We start from the raw sequence: 18,221 nt of genomic DNA, 5'->3' as shown, positions 1-18,221 counted from the left end.
CCAGACAATTTTGTGTTTTCACACTTATATTTATCAAATGAGTTGCAAAATGACTAGAAAATATAGTCAAGACATTGACAAGGTTAGAAATAATGATTTTTATTTGAAATAATAATTTTCTCCTTCAAACTTTGCTTTCGTCAAAGAATGCTCCATTTGCAGCAATTACAGCATTGCAGACCTTTGGCATTCTAGCTGTTAATTTGCTGAGGTAATCGGGAGAAATTTCACCCCATGCTTCCAGAAGCCCCTCCCACAAGTTGGATTGGCTTGATGGGCACTTCTTGCATACCATACGGTCAAGCTGCTCCCACAACAGCTCTATGGGGTTGAGATCTGGTGACTGCGCTGGCCACTCCATTACAGATAGAATACCAGCTGCCTGCTTCTTCCCTAAATAGTTCTTGCATAATTTGGAGGTGTGCTTTGGGTCATTGTTCTGTTGTAGATTGAAATTGGCTCCAATCAAGCGCTGTCCACAGGGTATGGCATGGCGTTGCAAAATGGAGTGATAGCCTTCCTTATTCAAAATCCCTTTTACCTTGTACAAATCTCCCACTTTACCAGCACCAAAGCAACCCCAGACCATCACATTACCTCCACCATGCTTGACAGATGGCGTCAGGCACTCTTCCAGCATCTTTTCAGTTGTTCTGCGTCTCACAAATGTTCTTCTGTGTGATCCAAACACCTCAAACTTCGATTCGTCTGTCCATAACACTTTTTTTTCCAATCTTCCTCTGTCCAATGTCTGTGTGCTTTTGCCGTATTAATCTTTTCCTTTTATTAGCCAGTCTCAGATATGGCTTTTTCTTTGCCACTCTGCCCTGAAGACCAGCATCCCGGAGTAGTCTCTTCACAGTAGACGTTGACACTGGCGTTTTGCGAGTACTATTTAATGAAGCTGCCAGTAGAGGACCTGTGAGGCGTCTATTTCTCAAACTAGAGACTCTAATGTACTTGTCTTGTTGCTCAGTTGTGCAGCGGGGCCTCCCACTTCTCTTTCTACTCTGGTTAGAGCCTGTTTGTTCTGTCCTCTGATGGGAGTAGTACACACCGGTGTAGGATGTAATTTAATGTTCTCTTCATTGAAAAAAACTGCTTTTCTTTCAAAAATAAGGAAATTTCTAAGTGACCCTAAACTTTTGAACGGTATATATATATATATATATTATTATAGTTTTCCAGGACTTGGATGGGCCATCGATTTTTGCTTGGTGGGGTCAGATTATCAGCAGCTCTAGCATTCAGTAGTGTCGCGTCCCCTTCATGGTTTACACAGGAACAGCGCTTATACGTACATACGGTTGTTGCTGTCCCCTTGTAGTGCAGCTCAGTCACTTGAATGAGACTAAACCGCAGTACCAGTCACAGCCACAACCGTATGTGCAGCCCTGTGCCGGTTTAAACCATGAATGGGAAGGCGAAGGTCAGACTCCACATATTCTCGGGATTGGACTTCAAAGTCCTGGATAACCCTTTTTAACTAAATGGCTTTACAAAAGAAAAAATCACTTTCAACATTGTAGGAGTCTGTAGGACCACATTCTATTGGGGAATTAGATGCCCTTTTAGACCCCAGTCAATGGAGGCAGAGGGGAGGCCATTAAATGCAGCTATAGACCAGGGTTGCTGGGGTCTAGTGCATACTCTATTATTTTCAGTCTGGCTTCAAGTTAGGAGAGAGAATGGCAGAAATCCCACTCACACTGCCCTTTTAGCATTGAAGTTCTTATTTATCTGCCTCTGCTCTCCTCCGCTAAATGAATTACCTTTGTAAAGGGATAAATCCAGATGTAATTAGCTCATAATGCCATTCCTTAAATTAAAGGGGTTGTCTCATGATGGCAACCCCATTCCATATGAAAATCATAGAGGAAAGTCCACCATCTGTGACCCCCACCCTATAAGGCCCCATGCACACGGATTCGAAATTGCAGATCAAAATAATGATCCATTAATTTCTATGGCCCACGGACACCTTCCCATATGTTATACGGGTAAGTGTCCGGGCCGTAGAAATTACTCGGAAAAAATAGGACATGTCTGTTTTTTTTTTATTTTGCGGACCGTGCTCCCATACTTTATAATGGGAGCACAGCTTGGAAATGCGGGTGACAGTACACATGTGTTCCTGCCCGTAATCAAAGACCGTGTACACAGCTTTGACCGGTTGCAGGGGGCCCAAGTCAGAGGGGTGAGCCGCTTGAAAGAGTAGATTGTTTTGTAGAAATTAATGAGACCATTTATTACATGGTTGGCCATTCTTTTGAATGTCGTCCATGTAAGGGTATGTTCACATGGAGGTTCTTTAAGCTAATTTTGACACTTTTGCCGTGTCTACCTCAGCGTAAAAAAATGCCCCACATCTGGCTTCCATTGACTTCAGTAAGCATCCAAGGCCTTTTCCTGAAGAAAATTTGGACACTTTTTTTTTTTCCCCCTGCAAACGCCCTAATACAACTACCCCTACAATATCTTCAGGTAAAAAGGCTCCAAAGGTAGAGTTCCTCAAGCATATCTTCACCTGTGAACACAATTATTCAGTTAGATTTTATCTACATGAGGAGTCGAGAACCCTAGAAAATACATAGCATTGCTTCTATTGCACTGGTCCTGAGCTCCAGTTTGTTTTGTTTCAGCTTTGTTTGCCATTTGCTACTGGAAACCGTTGTCAAGCTTGCCGGCAGACACATCCTGGACAGCTTAGCGGAGCTCATATAATGCAGTGTGAGAGGTTGTTTTTCCTACATCCGTTTACTGTGCACTTAGTTTTATGTAAAGACTACGTGTCCTATAATGCAAATCGCCTAAAAGGATCTGAACAGAACCACCAGCATGCAGAATTGGGAATTCAGCTCTGAACTATAATTTAGGCTGTAACTTTGGATCCTTGAAAGACCAGAAATTTGTGTTTACAAGGTTACTCAACTTAGGCCTTGTTCACATCAAGCTATTGCCCAACATTTAACGTATACACCAAAAGTGCTCCCAATGGATACTTCTGATGGAGGGTTGGGATATCTCGCCCATGGGCTCCCATGGTAAAAAATAAAATGTAGCTGGATTTTAGGGCATGCTGCGAAAATGAAAATCTGTGGCATGCCTCATCCGTCGCAAATTTTCCAGCATAATTTACCCTTTTTATGTAATGGGTGATGTCCAAAGCAAATGTTAATGCATATAGATAGTTCCCTGTGACCAACACTTTTACTTTAGAGCGGTTTGACAGGCCCTGAGTAGATCACTGATGCTTTAGTTCAGCAATGAGGGCACTTCAGTCCACAAGTTTTGGAGTAAGAGCCTATTCAGACGAGTGATTTTCACAGACTGAACACTGACCCGTTATAGTTATTATGGGCCAATTCAGACTGCAGGTTTTTTTCTTTGTCCATTTTTCAATCAGGAATGGCCTATAAAAGTCAATCGGTATGCGCGAAAAACAGATGCCATTGGCTGCTATCTGTTTGTTCATTTACGGTTGCTTTCTTGGGGACATTTGGTAAGTTAAACCATGAAGCAGAGCCAGAGCAGTGTGGTACTTAATATAAGACTGGTCCGAAGCCAAAAAAACTAATCTCCCACAATGCTCTTTATGCTATAAGTAATAGACAATGGGCATTACAGCGGCCATATGACCATGACCATCTCCGTGCTCGGACCCCCACCAATCAAAACTTCTGACATGTCACAATGACATGTCAGAAGTTTGTTAAACGTTTAGTTACACTTTAAAGAGAACCTTTCACCTCCCCATACATGAGCAGCTGAGGGCCACATGTAATGGGGAGGGCTGCACAAAACCTGGGGCACTTTAAATTGTTTCCTATCCTCCTCCGTTACTTAGATATCGATGCGGTTATATTTGGCGCCCGATATTTAAATAACCCCCTGAACTGTCAATGGGGCGTGTAATTGGCAAGGGGGCATGTAACATTTTTCTTTGGCTGTGTTCACTCTGGCAGCAAGGCTTCTGTTTTAGAGGCTCCGTTACATACACGACATGTTCACTATGATTGATATTTTTTTAACGAACGCACGTGTGAACAGAGCCTAAGTGACAATATGTATCGCCAAATATATTACACTGTGACGTATCTTGTATTCTAAAAATTTAAAACAAGCTGGTATTTGCAATTGATCAAAACAAGATCTTGCTAGTACTTGGAGAGTTCAGTTATTGTTTAGATTTTTGTGTAAGAGTAAGGCCCCATGCACACGACCGTAAAACTCGTCCGTAATTACGGTCTGCATTATGGACCCATTCACTTCTATTGTCCACGGACAGCTTCCTGTATATTTACGGGAAGGTGTCTGTGCCATAGAAACCTTCCGCAATAGATAGGACATGTCGTGTGCATCGGGCCTAAAAGGTAAGCTGGCCATACATGTGAGAGAAAAGTCACCTGAATACACAGATTTGGCAGCATTGGCCAGCGATAGAAGGGGAAAGAGGCATATGTCATGTTAGATTTCGACATGTCCGATCCTTTGTACTCTTGGGGGTTAAGCAATTACTAGAGAGGAATAAGCCACTGCTAGATATATCTCCCCATTGAAATAAACATGGACGCTCGGCCGTGTTAGGAGAATGGAGCAATTCAGGCGACTTATTTCAAGTGACCGGCCCCCCAGTGATGGGGGTTAAAATATTCGGTAAGGTTCTGCTGCGTTTTTTTATGTAACCAATGATTATAATACCACCGTCTTCATGATAAATGTGTTCCCGTTACTTTAAAGTGATTTCTTGTCAACACCCAGTCTTACTCTTTGCTTTCTCAATATCCCTTGATATGTGCTCCCTTTTATATAGTAGAATTGCCCTTGGAAATTAGATGTCAGGACGTAGAATGGTTTATGTTATGAGGTTTTACAGAAACCAGCAATTCCATTTATCATTTGCTAATTTCCATTCTGCACACGTCACCTCCTTTCCCTTCTCTTCACAAAGGCTTCTGAATATTGTGATTAGCATAGGAAGGATTAAGGGTCTATCAAGTACTTAAGACCTGGAGGAACAGTGCGTATTTACAAAGTAGCCATTGATTTGCGAGGACGCTTTGAATAAGCATGCATATGAGCTTTTAATGTATATCCCCCTAATACGGATGCCTTCATATTTGCAGCCCATAATTACATCTGTTGGGACAACAGCGGGAGCGTTCCTAGATCTGAAAGCGTTTGCTGTTTTTAATTCTTTCCTTCTGTTTTACAAATATGTTGTTCCCATTTAGTAGAATAGGTGTTTGTATAATTCCATTTCATTTACATAAAACATTTGCGTTAATGTTTCACCAGCCAGGCATTTGGATCAGAACATGAAAAATCCATTATTTATGTATTTTAAAATGTTTTAAATGGGCAAATGTATAAATGTCAAAAATAGATCACATTTTTCATGACCAGTACACATTGTATAGTAGAGCAGGAAAAGGCAATGCTCACCAAGATGCCACACAAGTAAGGCCATCGTCACACTGCATTTCATGTGTAGGTTTGGCATATGCACCAGGATACACTTCTGCATCATACAATGAATGGATCAATAGACCGCTAAGGGCTGATGGATTATAAAGTCCTTTTGGCTTTTGCCAGGCTGGTACACATTGGTATACCTCTTTTTCCACTCTAGTAAAGTATTTCAAGCTGCTCTTTCCTATGGAGTTAGCCACCGCTAAAATCTTATATCGCACGTTATACTTTGTTTTGCAATGAAGGGCACCCCAAACATCGTCTACGTGAACATTTTTTGTTTCTTTTGAATGTATATTTATCACTAGGCCAACCCTATATGGTTAGCCCTTCAAGTATAAAGAGAAGTTGTAGGGTACTGAAATGGTTACCAAGAGTTTTGTAAATGTGGGGGCTTCAGCCCTCTCCTCCAGTTATATTGTGTAATAGGTGAGTGGTCTCACACCGGGTCCGTCCAGCTGTGCAGACTCATAGGAAACATAAGATGTATGTGCGCCTGTAAAGTGCTGACGCATTCCCCGTTTTTAAATACTACATGTGCAATCATTTGCCCCAATTTCCATCGGGATACCTGTATCCTTAGGTCTCTTGCACACGACCGTTGTGGCACTCGGGCCGTTATTGACGGCATCCGAGTGGCACCCGATAGTCCTCACGGACCCATTCACTTTAGCGGGTGAATCGGTTATGTGAAAAATGGTCTGGGTCTCCGATCCGAGGAAAGATAGAACATGTCCAATTATTTCCTCGTATCACTGACGAGACTCGGATGGTACACTGTCGTGTGCATGAGCCGTTAGACGTAAGAGCAATTAAATAATAACTCTACATGTCTTTGGTTAATGTTTTTAATTCCTTGGCTGTTCCCATAAATTTTAATTGATGTTTCAACTGATTACTAGTAGGTCTGGACAAGAGCGTACACAGAAATCCTAGGGCCTGAAATGACTTATAGGGAACCTGACAGCAGTTTTGAGGCCTAAAAGCTGATGACAGGTATGTTTAATATTCCCTCCCCTATATCAATCTGTTTGATTCCTCCAGCGCGTTGGTCGCAAATGCCACTCTCTGATCTGAGTGACGGCTCTAGCGGCCAATCAGGAGACCACTAAAGCCGTCGCTTAGAGGGGCGGGGCTTGCAGCGTGCAGAAGCACTTAGTCCGGCCTAAGTGGCGCTTTCTATCGGTGCGCTGTGGGAATTGAACATCGTTTTCTCCATCATGTAACTTACATGACCGAGACAAATGGTATGTTCAAAATGTTCCCCCCCTCCTCCCCTTTATCACTCTTTCGGCAGTTTTGAGGCCTCCAAACTGCTGACAGGCTTCCTTTTTAAATAAGCAAACATTTTTCACTGATTATTTCCGCAATATATCTTTGTAGGGGTCAGAACTTTCTCTTTCTGACATCGAGCTTCAAATTCTAAACACCACAGAAAGATGGTAGATTGGTAGGCACTGCACACAATGACAATGGGGTGCAAAACTCTTGTCAAAAGAGACTATAAAACAACCTGAAAAAGCAACTACTCGAAAAAAGTATGCACACCCATATTCGTAGTCAATCTAAGGAAAAATACTTTGACATAGAGTAAGCAGTAATATCAGTAATATATACTTCTACACCTACAGGCAATACAATTAAAACACCACAAAAAACACAAGCAAAATCAGGTGAGGGTCACAAAGGATAATGTGACCCTCTTGCAGTAAAAACCCAAAATAAGTGTTCAGACCAGACTGAAAATGACAAATCCTCTCTATACCATATAAGATACACTAGATAAGGTGCTATGTGCTCAAAAATATGTATCGCAAGTTGCTAAGCACATGATGTAATTGCATTTGTGAAGTGACTATACACAACTAAGTCATACAAAAAAACCATGATGTAGTACAAAGACCCACCCCACGCACAGGGATGAATAATATATACAAAGCAATACAAATAAAAAAGTGGAACAAAGCAACAATAAGAGACGAGAATATAGTCTGGCCAAAGCAGACACCGGCGATGAACGCCCCACGCGTATCGCTGCTCACAAAGCCAGCTTCCTCAGGGGTCCCTGGCCAGAGTGGAGATTTAGTATAGACCGCTTGTCTCGCTCTGGAGTATCTGTCCTGCATTATACAGACAATCAACTGATTCGAATGGGCACGGTGTTATACTATGGTGGCGCTGCAAGGGAACTGAACACTTACTGCCAGGTTTCCCAAGGGACCCTTCTTTCAAGTGGGGATTGTCCAAAGCGGAGAACTCTTTTAAATGTTGAAATTCTTGCAGCTTGCCACCGCCGCCACTAACTGCAGCTCACTACATATAAATGTATACAGCTCCCATTAAACTCATTTGGGAGCTATATAATTCTGTCCAGGGAGCTCCCCCTAGTGGCGGATGCAGGAATTTTCTCATGAAGAGAAGCTGGGGGAACATATAAATGGGTATACCAGTTTTTGCAAATTCTGACTAATCTTTCATACAGAGCCCTCTCGTCCCCCCATCCGGTGGTAAACTTCCTGAGGTCAATGGCTCCTTTGGTGAGAGGGGGCGCAACAACGCTCCCAGAACTGGTCACTGCTATACAGTTGCCCGACCTTGAGTAGAAGCTGGCGGGCAGCTAAACAAAAGTGGCTCCTCTTGCTGTTGCACTGGTTCCTGATGTTGTACAACGACAGGACTTGGTATACAGTGGCACACACAATGTCTTGGCGCTGATATCCTCTGGGGGTTTGATAAGTTTAGGTGGTTTGCGCTGGGGTCTGAATTAAGGGGTGTGGTCTGGGGTCTGAATTTGTGTTCCTTATATGTTGTCTGAAAAAAAGTGAAGGACTACAATCATAGAGGACATTGTCTGAACAGTACTGTATTCTCTTGCATAGGCTGCGTGTATTGCATGCAGATATTTTCACATGTGAATACAGCCTTAGGCCTCACGCACAAGAACGTATTTTTGTCCTCCCGTAAATACTGGCGTAAATACAGGTCCTTGGTCACACATATTCAAACCGTATTGCACCAGTATTTACGGACCCGTGCCCGTAAATACGGGTCTGGTGTCACCCGTATTCCACCCGTATTTACAGGCACGGTTTCGCTGCAAAATTACACTGCAGTAATCGGCAGCCCTTCTATCTATCAGTGCAGGATAGAGAGAAGGGACAGCCCTTTCCGCAGAAAAAGTAAAAGAAATTCATACTTACCCGGCCGTTGTCTTGGTGACGCGTCCCTCTCTTGACATCCAGCCCGACCTCCCTGGATGACGCGGCAGTCCATGTGACCGCTGCAGCCTGTGATTGGCTGCAGCGGTCACATGGGCTGAAACGTCATCCCAGGAGGCCGGACTGGAGGAAGAAGCAGGGAGTTCTGTGTAAGTATGAACGTCTTCTTTTTTTTTTTTTTTTTTTTTTTTTTTTTTTACAGGTTGATCTATATTGTGATTGGAAGTCACTGTCCAGGGTGCTGAGAGTTACTGCCGATCATTTAACTCTTTCAGCACCCTGGACAGTGACTATTTACTGACGTCGCCTAGCAACGCTCCCATAATTACGGGCGCACACACGTCGTCACCCGTAATTACGGGAGCCCCATGGACTTCTATGGGCCTGCCCGTGCCGTAATTACGGCCTGAAATAGGACATGTTCTATATTTTTCAACGGCACGGGCACCTTCCCGTAAGCATACGGGGAGGTACCCGTGTCCAATAGAAGTCCGTAATTACGGGCATTTTTACGTTCGTGTGCATAGGGGGCCTAAGGCCCATTTTTGTCCTACATTTATTGTATACCACGGGTAAAGCTCCTGTCAAATGTAGGCTATGACAAATGCACCCCACGTTACCCATAGACTATTATGGCGTCATTTAACATACATTATGAACTTTCATGACCTTTTGGTGACTTATACTTTAAACGTAAGCCATAATAGCATATGAGTTACGGGTGCCACGGTTAGGCATGTCAGAGGTCTCCGTCACCCATAGGCTTATATGACATCCGTTTAACGTATACTTCATAAAAAGTCCATGGTGTGATGCCTGTGAGGTATGCCATATATGTTCACAATAGAAACTCTTTGCCTAACTTCTCTAATGCAAAGCCTCAATTGTGATGGTGCGCTCCAAAACATGAGATCCAAAATACAGCACAGGCGACGGCATCCTTGTTATTTATTTATGAAAAAAGTATATCCAGTGAAAAAGAGCTCTCATATATCATTTATCTATATAATATATATGCTCACTATATATACTGAATACTCACTACACACTCACCCACGTGTGTAAAAAGGCTGGTATAATAGCTGGGCTTCACCTACTTGGTCGCCCACTATTACCCCCTTTATAATCAGGGTCACTAGGGTTATGCCTAGTTCCCCTACCTTTTCCTTATACTAACGTCTACTTGCTTTGCTTCTACGGAATAAGACCGTACAATAAATACAATTGTATAGTAAATAAAGGGTAATATTTATTAACATACAATAATCACACTTACATACAAAATACACCAAACTAAACACAGAACACAGTAACTGATCACAGTATAGTATCAGTCTACCCCAATACATATAACACGTTAATATATACTGAGTATACTCACACTATACGTACTACAGTATAAACACGGTATCCTATGTTATGCCTCCACCCACATACCTAAACATACATATGAATACAGTTACGTTACAACACAATACACATGTACATGCTCACTGTTTCTGCCCCACTTCCATCTAGCAATAACTATCCCTGTACACTAAAGGTTAATCAGCTAACAGGAACAGCAAGGGTTAACTTAGGAACTCAGGAGGAGAAAGGGTTAACAAGGGGAATGGGTTGCTGTATACCAGGGGATATGCAGGTACTCAGGGCAGCAAGGGTAAACAGGGTATGGGAATGTGCAGGTGAGGAGCTGGAGAGAAAGGGGTTACTTAGGGTGTATAGGGGAGAAGATACTTAGCGACAAGTTAGTGTGGCCTCTCAGGAAGGGCCATGAGGCAAGAGCAGGCCAGGAGGGAAGAGGAAACCCTTAGTGGAGCCAGGGGGCAGGAACAAGAGAGAGAACTTTGGGACCGTTTGTCCTTTTAAACCCCCCCCCCCCCGTGCACACCTGTGTGACATCACAGGCTCATGCACGTGAAAGGGAGGGGGCCTGGGCATTATCTAGTAGGGGGATGGAAGGGCAGTTGGAACTTCCTGCTTCCTGGATTAGTTCACAGTTTTATGGTTTACATTCCCCAGGTTGTCTGATTACCTGGTAGGGAGAGGAGTATACACCTTTCAGGAGGGATAAATCTATATATATCAACACTCACATGTATATAGATATAAATATATAAAACACTTCCCTTTACATCCAGCACTCTCCCTCTGATAAAATCCAAATTTAAATTTATGTTACTAAAACAAAGTACACAATACCGGGGAGGATGTTTACACGTTTCGAACCGCTAAGGTTCTTAATCTTCGCTTTGATTAAGAAACTTAGCGGTTCGAAACGTGTAATCGGCATCCCCGGAATTATTTTTACTTTGTTTTAGTAATCTGAATTAAAATTTGGACTTGATCAGAGAGTGCTGGACATACTTTCTTCAAGGATTCCTAGCTTTTGCATCTGTTGCCGACGCAGAAATTTTCAACGTCTACGAGCACCAACAAGATTCCAGCATGGTACAAGATACATCTGAGGGAATGGTGAGCGGACCAATGCTTTTTTTATTTTTTTCTACGTAATTTATGCCAGCATCTTATGCATACAAAAATGGCGACGTTTCGACCCTACCAAATTGAGCTTTTCTCTAGTGTCATACAGCATATGTGACATACGTAATATAGAGCTGACATCCCACTGCAATGTCTGGGATCAGAGTTACCTCCGATCCCAACCTTTTAACTCCTTAGATGCCGTGGTCAATTATGTCCGCAGCATCTAAGGGGCTACAGAGATAGGTGGCTCCCTCTGCCATCCCACTGGAACACAGCAAGACGATCGCGGGGTGCCAATGGGTTACCATAGCATCTTAGGACCTAATGTTTTACACTGACTGGAAATAATACTTTGGTATACTGAGTTTACCTAAGAATTAAATGAATTTTTAAGTCCCCTAGTGAGACTAAAAGAAAAGTTAGTTGTTTTTTTTTTTAGGAAAAAAAAGTGTTCATTGTAAAAAAAAAATAAAAAAAAAATATATATATATATTTGTGTATATATACACTACCGTTCAAAAGTTTAGCGTCACTTAGAAATTTCCTTATTTTTGAAAGAAAAGCACAGTTTTTTTTTCAATGAAGATAATATTAAATTAATCAGAAATACACTCTATACATTGTTAATGACTATTCTAGCTGCAAACATCTGGTTTTTAACCCCTTAAGGACGCAGCCTAGTTTTGGCCTTAAGGCTCAGAGCCCATTTTTCAAATCAGACATATTTCACTTTATGTGGTAATAACGTCGGAAAGCTTAAACCTATCCAAGCGATTCTGAGATTGTTTTCTCGTGACACATTGGGCTTCATGTTCGTGGTAAAATTTGGTCGATATATTCAGTGTTTGTTGGTGAAAAATTGCAAAATTTAGAGAAAATTTTGAAAAAATTTCATTTTTCAGAATTTAAATGCATCTGCTTGTAAAACAGACGGTTATACCACCCAAAATAGTTACTAGTTCACATTTCCCATATGTCTACTTTAGATTGGCATCGTTTTTTGAACATTCTTTTATTTTTCTTGGGCGTTACAAGGCTTAGAACATAAACAGCAATTTCTCATATTTTTAAGAAAATTTCAAAAGCCTTTTTTTTAAGGTACCTCTTGAGTTCTGAAGTGGCTTTGTGGGGCCTATGTATTAGAAACCCTGATAAAACACCCCATTTTAAAAACTAGTCCCCTCAAAGTATTCAAAACAGCAGTTAGAAAGTTTTTTAACCCTTCAGGCATTTCACAGGAATTAAAGCAAAGTGGAGGTGAAATTTGCAAATTTCATTTTTCTAGCTGAATTTCAATTTTATTCATTTTTTTTTCTGTAACACAGAAGGTTTTACCAGAAAAACACTACTAAATATGTATTGTCCAGATTCTGCAGTTTTTAGAAATGTCCCACATGTGGCCCTACTGCGCTCGTGGACTAAAACACAAGCCCTAGAAGCAAAGAAGCACCTAGTGCATTTTGAGTCCTCTTTTTTTATTAGAATATATTTTAGGCAGCATGCCAGGTTTGAAGAGGTGTTGAGGTGCCAAAACAGTAGGAATCCCCCAATAGTGACCCCATTTTGGAAACTACACCCCTCAAGGAATTCATTTATGGTTGTTGTTACCATTTTGACCGCACAGTTTTTTCACAGCACGTATTTGAATTGGGCTCTGAAATGAAAAAAATGACATTTTTTCCAATAATATGTCATTTTAGCTCAAAAATTCTTATTTTCACAAGAAATAAAATACTCCATTTTGTTGCCCAATTTGTCCTGAGTGCGGCAATACCCCATTTGTGGTGATAAACTGCCGTTTGGGCCCATGGGAGGGCTCAGAAGGAAAGGAGCGCTGTGTGTTCTTTGGAGTCCAGATTTTGCTGGATTGGTTTTCGGGTGCCATGTCACATTTGCAGAGCCCCAGAGGTATCAAAGCAATAGAAACCCACCACAAATGACCCCATTTTGGAAACTACACCCCTCAAGGAATTCATTTATGGGTGTTGTGACCATTTTGACCCCATAGTTTTTTCAACAGAACTTATTTGAATTGGGCTGGGAATGAAAACAAAATTATTTTTTTCAAATAATATGTAGTTTTGGCTGAAAATTTCTTATTTTCACAAGAAACAAAATACCCCATTCTGTTGCGCAATTTGTTCTGAGTGCCGCAATACCCCATTTGTTGTGATAAACTGCCGTTTGGGCCCATGGGAGGGCTCAGAAGGAAAGGACCACCATTTGGCCTACTGGGGATTTTCTAGTGCGAAGTCATGTATGCTGAAGCCCCTGAGGTACCAGTACAGTTGAAACCTGCAAGAAGTGACCCCGTTTTAAAAACTACACCCTTAAGGCATTCATCTAGAGGTGTAGTGAGCATTTTGACCGGAGACCTACACCCCATAAACTGTAATGTGGGTTCTCCCGGGTATGGCAATACCCTACATGTGGCTGTTATCAGCTGCCTGGACACACAGCAGGGCTCAGAGGGGAAAGACGAGGGGGGATAAGCTGTGCGGAGGGCATCAGGGTAAATTATAAACCAAGGGATGTATGATAAATTTTAAAACACTTTCATACAGAGCTCTGGTTTTTCGGGAGACGTGTCACATTGATATATTGTGTCATCCCTTATCGCCCTCTTATAGTAGACTTTGCACCTCTTTTGACTTTTTCCCTTCTTGCCAGTTTGGGGAACTTCTCCTGGAAAGTGTTGCCCTGGTACGATGCGTGTGGCCTCGCTTCCAGAAGTACTGGGTGCCCCCCCTTCTTGGTCCCTAAAGATTAGGTTCTTGATAATCACCTCTTGAAATTCCAGGAAAGTTCCCGTCTGCCCTGTACATCGATGTAGCACGTACGCATTGTACAATGCCATCTGTATGATGTGCCCGGCCAGCTTCTTATACCACACCGCATGGCGCTGTAGGGCTTCAGGGCTTGATCTTACAAGTCCACCCCTCCCATGTACCTATTGTAGTCCAGGATGCAGTCTGGTTTGGGGGTGGCCTTTCCTTCATATATCCTAAATCTGTAGGTATGCCCTGATGCACTCTCACAGCTTATACATCTTCACGCCATACCTTGCCCTCTTACCCGGCAGGTATTCGCAGAAATGAACCCTCCCTTTAAAATGTACCAGGGACTCATCAATAGAAATACACTTCTCGGGGGTGTATGCTTGGGAAAACCGGGCACTGGAACGGTCTAATAGGGGTCTCCGTTTATACAAACGGTCAAAACTGGGGTCATCTCGGGGTGGGCACGGCTCATTATCAGTATAATGTAAGAAGCCAAGTATTGCCTCATTTATTTATTTTTTTAGGTTCCAGTTCAGTTCTGAAGTTGCTTTGAGGGGCCCATATATTAGAAACCCCTATCAAATACCCCATTTTAGAAACTAGACCCCTCAAAGTATTCACAACAGCATTTAGAAAGTTTATGAACCCTTTAGGTGTTTCACAGAAATTTAGAGCAAAGTAGAGGTGAAATTTACATTTTTTGTTTGTCAGAAAATCCTCTTTATACCATTTTTTTTATAACACAAAAGGATTTACCAGAGAAACGCAACTTAATACGTATTGCCCAGATTCTGCAGTGTAGAGAAATATCCCACATGTGGCCCTAGTGCGGTAATGGACTGAAGGAGCGGCCTCCGAAGCAAAGGAGCACCTAGTGGATTTTGAAGCCTCTTTTTTATTAGGCACCATGTCCGGTTTGAAGAGGTCTTGTGGTGCCAAAACATTGGGAACCCCCCAAAAGTGACCCCATTTTGGAAACTAGACCCCTTGAGGAATCCATTGTAGTTTTCTTGGGGTGCATGCGGCTTTTTGATCAGTTTTTATTCTATTTTTAGTTGGCGTGGTGACTAATAAACAGCAATTCTACTATTGTTTTTTTATTCTTTTTTTTTTTACTGCGTGCACCGTGCGCTGTAAATGACATATTCACTTTATTCTGCGGGGTGATACGATTACGGCGATACCAGATGTTTTATAGTTTTTTTTTTATGTCTTATGGCGTTTGCACAATAAAATAAGTTTTGTAAACAATCATTCACTTTTTGTGTTACCTTATTCTAAGAGCCAGAACTTTTTTATTTTTCAATCAATAAAGCCGTGCGAGGACTTATTTTTTGCGTAACGAACTGTAGTTTCGATCAGTACCATTTTTCGGTACATGCGACTTTTTGATCTCTTTTTATTCCATTTTTTGGGAGGTGAAGTGACCAAAGAATTGTGATTGTGGTACGGTTTATTATTATTTTATTTTACGGCGTTCACCGTGCGGGATAAATAACAAAATACTTTTGTAGTTCAGGCCGTTACGGACGCGGCGATACCAATTATGTATAGTTTATTTGTTTGTTTATATATTTTTATTAATAATAAAGGACTGATAAGGGAAAAAGGGGGATTTTTACTTTTATTACTTTTAAATCTTTTATTTTCTTATTTTTACACATCTTTTTTTAACTTTTTTTTAACTTTATTACTTTGTCCCACTAGGGGACATGAGGGCAGGAGGCCCTGATCGCTATTCTAATACACTGCACTACATGCGTAGTGCAGTGTATTAGAACTGTCAGCTACTCACTGACAGCAAGCATAGTGGGTCCTGACGTTGTCAGGACCCACTAGGCTTCCGTCTATGGCATAGCCGGACGCCATTGTTTGGTGTCCGGTTGCCATAGTCACCATCGCCGGCCGCTATCGCGTAGTAGGCCGGCGATGGCAGCTTAACCCCTAAAAAGCCGCGATCTCTATAGAACGCGGCTTTTAAGGGGTTAATCAGCGGGGACACAGTGATCGGTCCCCGCTGTAGGAGCTTTGACAGCTGCTGAACAAGACAGCAGCGTCACAGCTCCTGTATGTGTCGGGAGGACGGCCGAAACGGCCGTTACTCCCGTGACGTACTATTACGTCATGGAGCGCGAACGATACAGCTGCCATGACGTAATAGTACGTCAAGGAGCGGGAAGGGGTTAATGCAATATCTACATAGGTGTATAGAGGCCCATTTCCAGCAACCATCACTCCAGTGTTCTAATGGTACATTGTGTTTGCTAACTGTTTTAGAAGGCTAATGGATGATTAGAAAACACTTGAAAACCCTTGTGCAATTATGTTAGCACCGCTGTAAACAGTTTTGCTGTTTAGAGGAGCTATAAAACTGACCTTCCTTTGAGCTAGTTGACAATCTGGAGCATTACATTTGTGGGTTCGATTAAACTCTCAAAATGGCTAGAAAAAGAGAGCTTTCATGTGAAACTCGACAGTCTATTCTTGTTCTTAGAAATGAAGGCTATTCCATGCGAGAAATTGCCAAGAAACTGAAGATTTCCTACAACGGTGTGTACTAATCCCTTCAGAGGACAGCACAAACAGGCTCTAACCAGAGTAGAAAGAGAAGTGGGAGGCCCCGCTGCACAACTGAGCAACAAGACAAGTACATTAGAGTCTCTAGTTTGAGAAATAGACGCCTCACAGGTCCTCAACTGGCAGCTTCATTAAATAGTACCTGCAAAACGCCAGTGTCAACGTCTACAGTGAAGAGGCGACTCCGGGATGCTGGCCTTCAGGGCAGAGTGGCAAAGAAAAAGCCATATCTGAGACTGGCTAATAAAAGGAAAAGATTAATATGGGCAACAGCACACAGACATTGGACAGAGGAAGATTGGAAAAAAGTGTTATGGACAGACGAATCGAAGTTTGAGGTGTTTGGATCACACAGAAGAACATTTGTGAGACGCAGAACAACTGAAAAGATGCTGGAAGAGTGCCTGACGCCATCTGTCAAGCATGGTGGAGGTAATGTGATGGTCTGGGGTTGCTTTGGTGCTGGTAAAGTGGGAGATTTGTACAAGGTAAAAGGGATTTTGAATAAGGAAGGCTATCACTCCATTTTGCAACGCCATGCCATACCCTGTAGACAGCACTTGATTGGAGCCAATTTCATCCTACAACAGGACAATGACTCAAAGCACACCTCCAAATTATGCAAGAACTATTTAGGGAAGAGCAGGCAGCTGGTATTCTATCTGTAATGGAGTGGCCAGCGCAGTCACCAGATCTCAACCCCATAGAGCTGTTGTGGGAGCAGCTTGACCGTATGGTACGCAAGAAGTGCCCATCAAGCCAATCCAACTTGTGGGAGGGGTTTCTGGAAAAATGGGGTGAAATTTCTCCCGATTACTTCAGCAAATTAACAGCTAGAATGCCAAAGGTCTGCAATGCTGTAATTGCTGCAAATGGAGCATTCTTTGACGAAAGCAAAGTTTGAAGGAGAAAATTATTATTTCAAATAAAAATCATTATTTCCAACCTTGTCAATGTCTGGTCTATATTTTCTAGTCATTTTGCAACTCATTTGATAAATATAAGTGTGAGTTTTCATGGAAAACACAAAATTGTCTGGGTTACCCCAAACTTTTGAACGGTAGTGTGTGTGTGTGTGTGTGTGTGTGTGTATATATGTGTGTATATATGTGTGTGTGTGTATATATATATAATTTTTTTCCATAAAGAGTGGATTTATTTAGCAAAATAAACACAAACAAGCCCACATACAGGTACGTTGTCGGTAAAACAAAAAAAAAAAGTTATAGCTCCCAAAATGTGTAGACACAAAAATAAATGAATATAAAAAAAAAAGAATGTTACCAATACCATCATACCAATAAAAAATAAAATTCATCCCGCAAAAACAAGCCCTCATATTAGGGCCCTCGGGATGTGTCCTCAAGGCCCAAAATAGCTGCTTACTTAAGGGGTTAATTACTCCATTTGTAAACCGATACTGCGCATGCCCAGAGTTCGTGTTGGTTAGTTCATTCTGAGCTGTCAGTTTGTTACCTGGATACCTATAAACATACACCCTCATTGTATATATCCGAGTGCTCTCCTAAAACAAAGTGTTAGAGCTTTGATTGGTTTGTACAGGGCAGAGTGGCAATCTGAGTGGTCCAGAGTAACATATCCCCCATTTAACATATTCAACAACCTTCGCCCATTAGAAAAACATATAGTGTATTGCAATAAAATCTATCCTTCACTACACCCCAAT

General features: G+C 41.9%; 1 protein-coding gene across 1 annotated transcript in view; it reads left to right on the top strand.

Annotated features, from left to right (window-relative positions):
• SNX25 (sorting nexin 25) overlaps positions 1-18,221 on the top strand; it is a 226,163-nt gene that overhangs the window by 20,855 nt on the left and 187,087 nt on the right. The window lies entirely within an intron of this gene.

Source organism: Rhinoderma darwinii, chromosome 1 (genome assembly GCF_050947455.1).
Source record: "Rhinoderma darwinii isolate aRhiDar2 chromosome 1, aRhiDar2.hap1, whole genome shotgun sequence".
Lineage (NCBI taxonomy): Eukaryota > Metazoa > Chordata > Amphibia > Anura > Rhinodermatidae > Rhinoderma > Rhinoderma darwinii.
The sequence above is the reverse complement of the archived record's forward strand: the minus strand, read 5'-3'. Positions and strand labels throughout refer to the sequence as shown.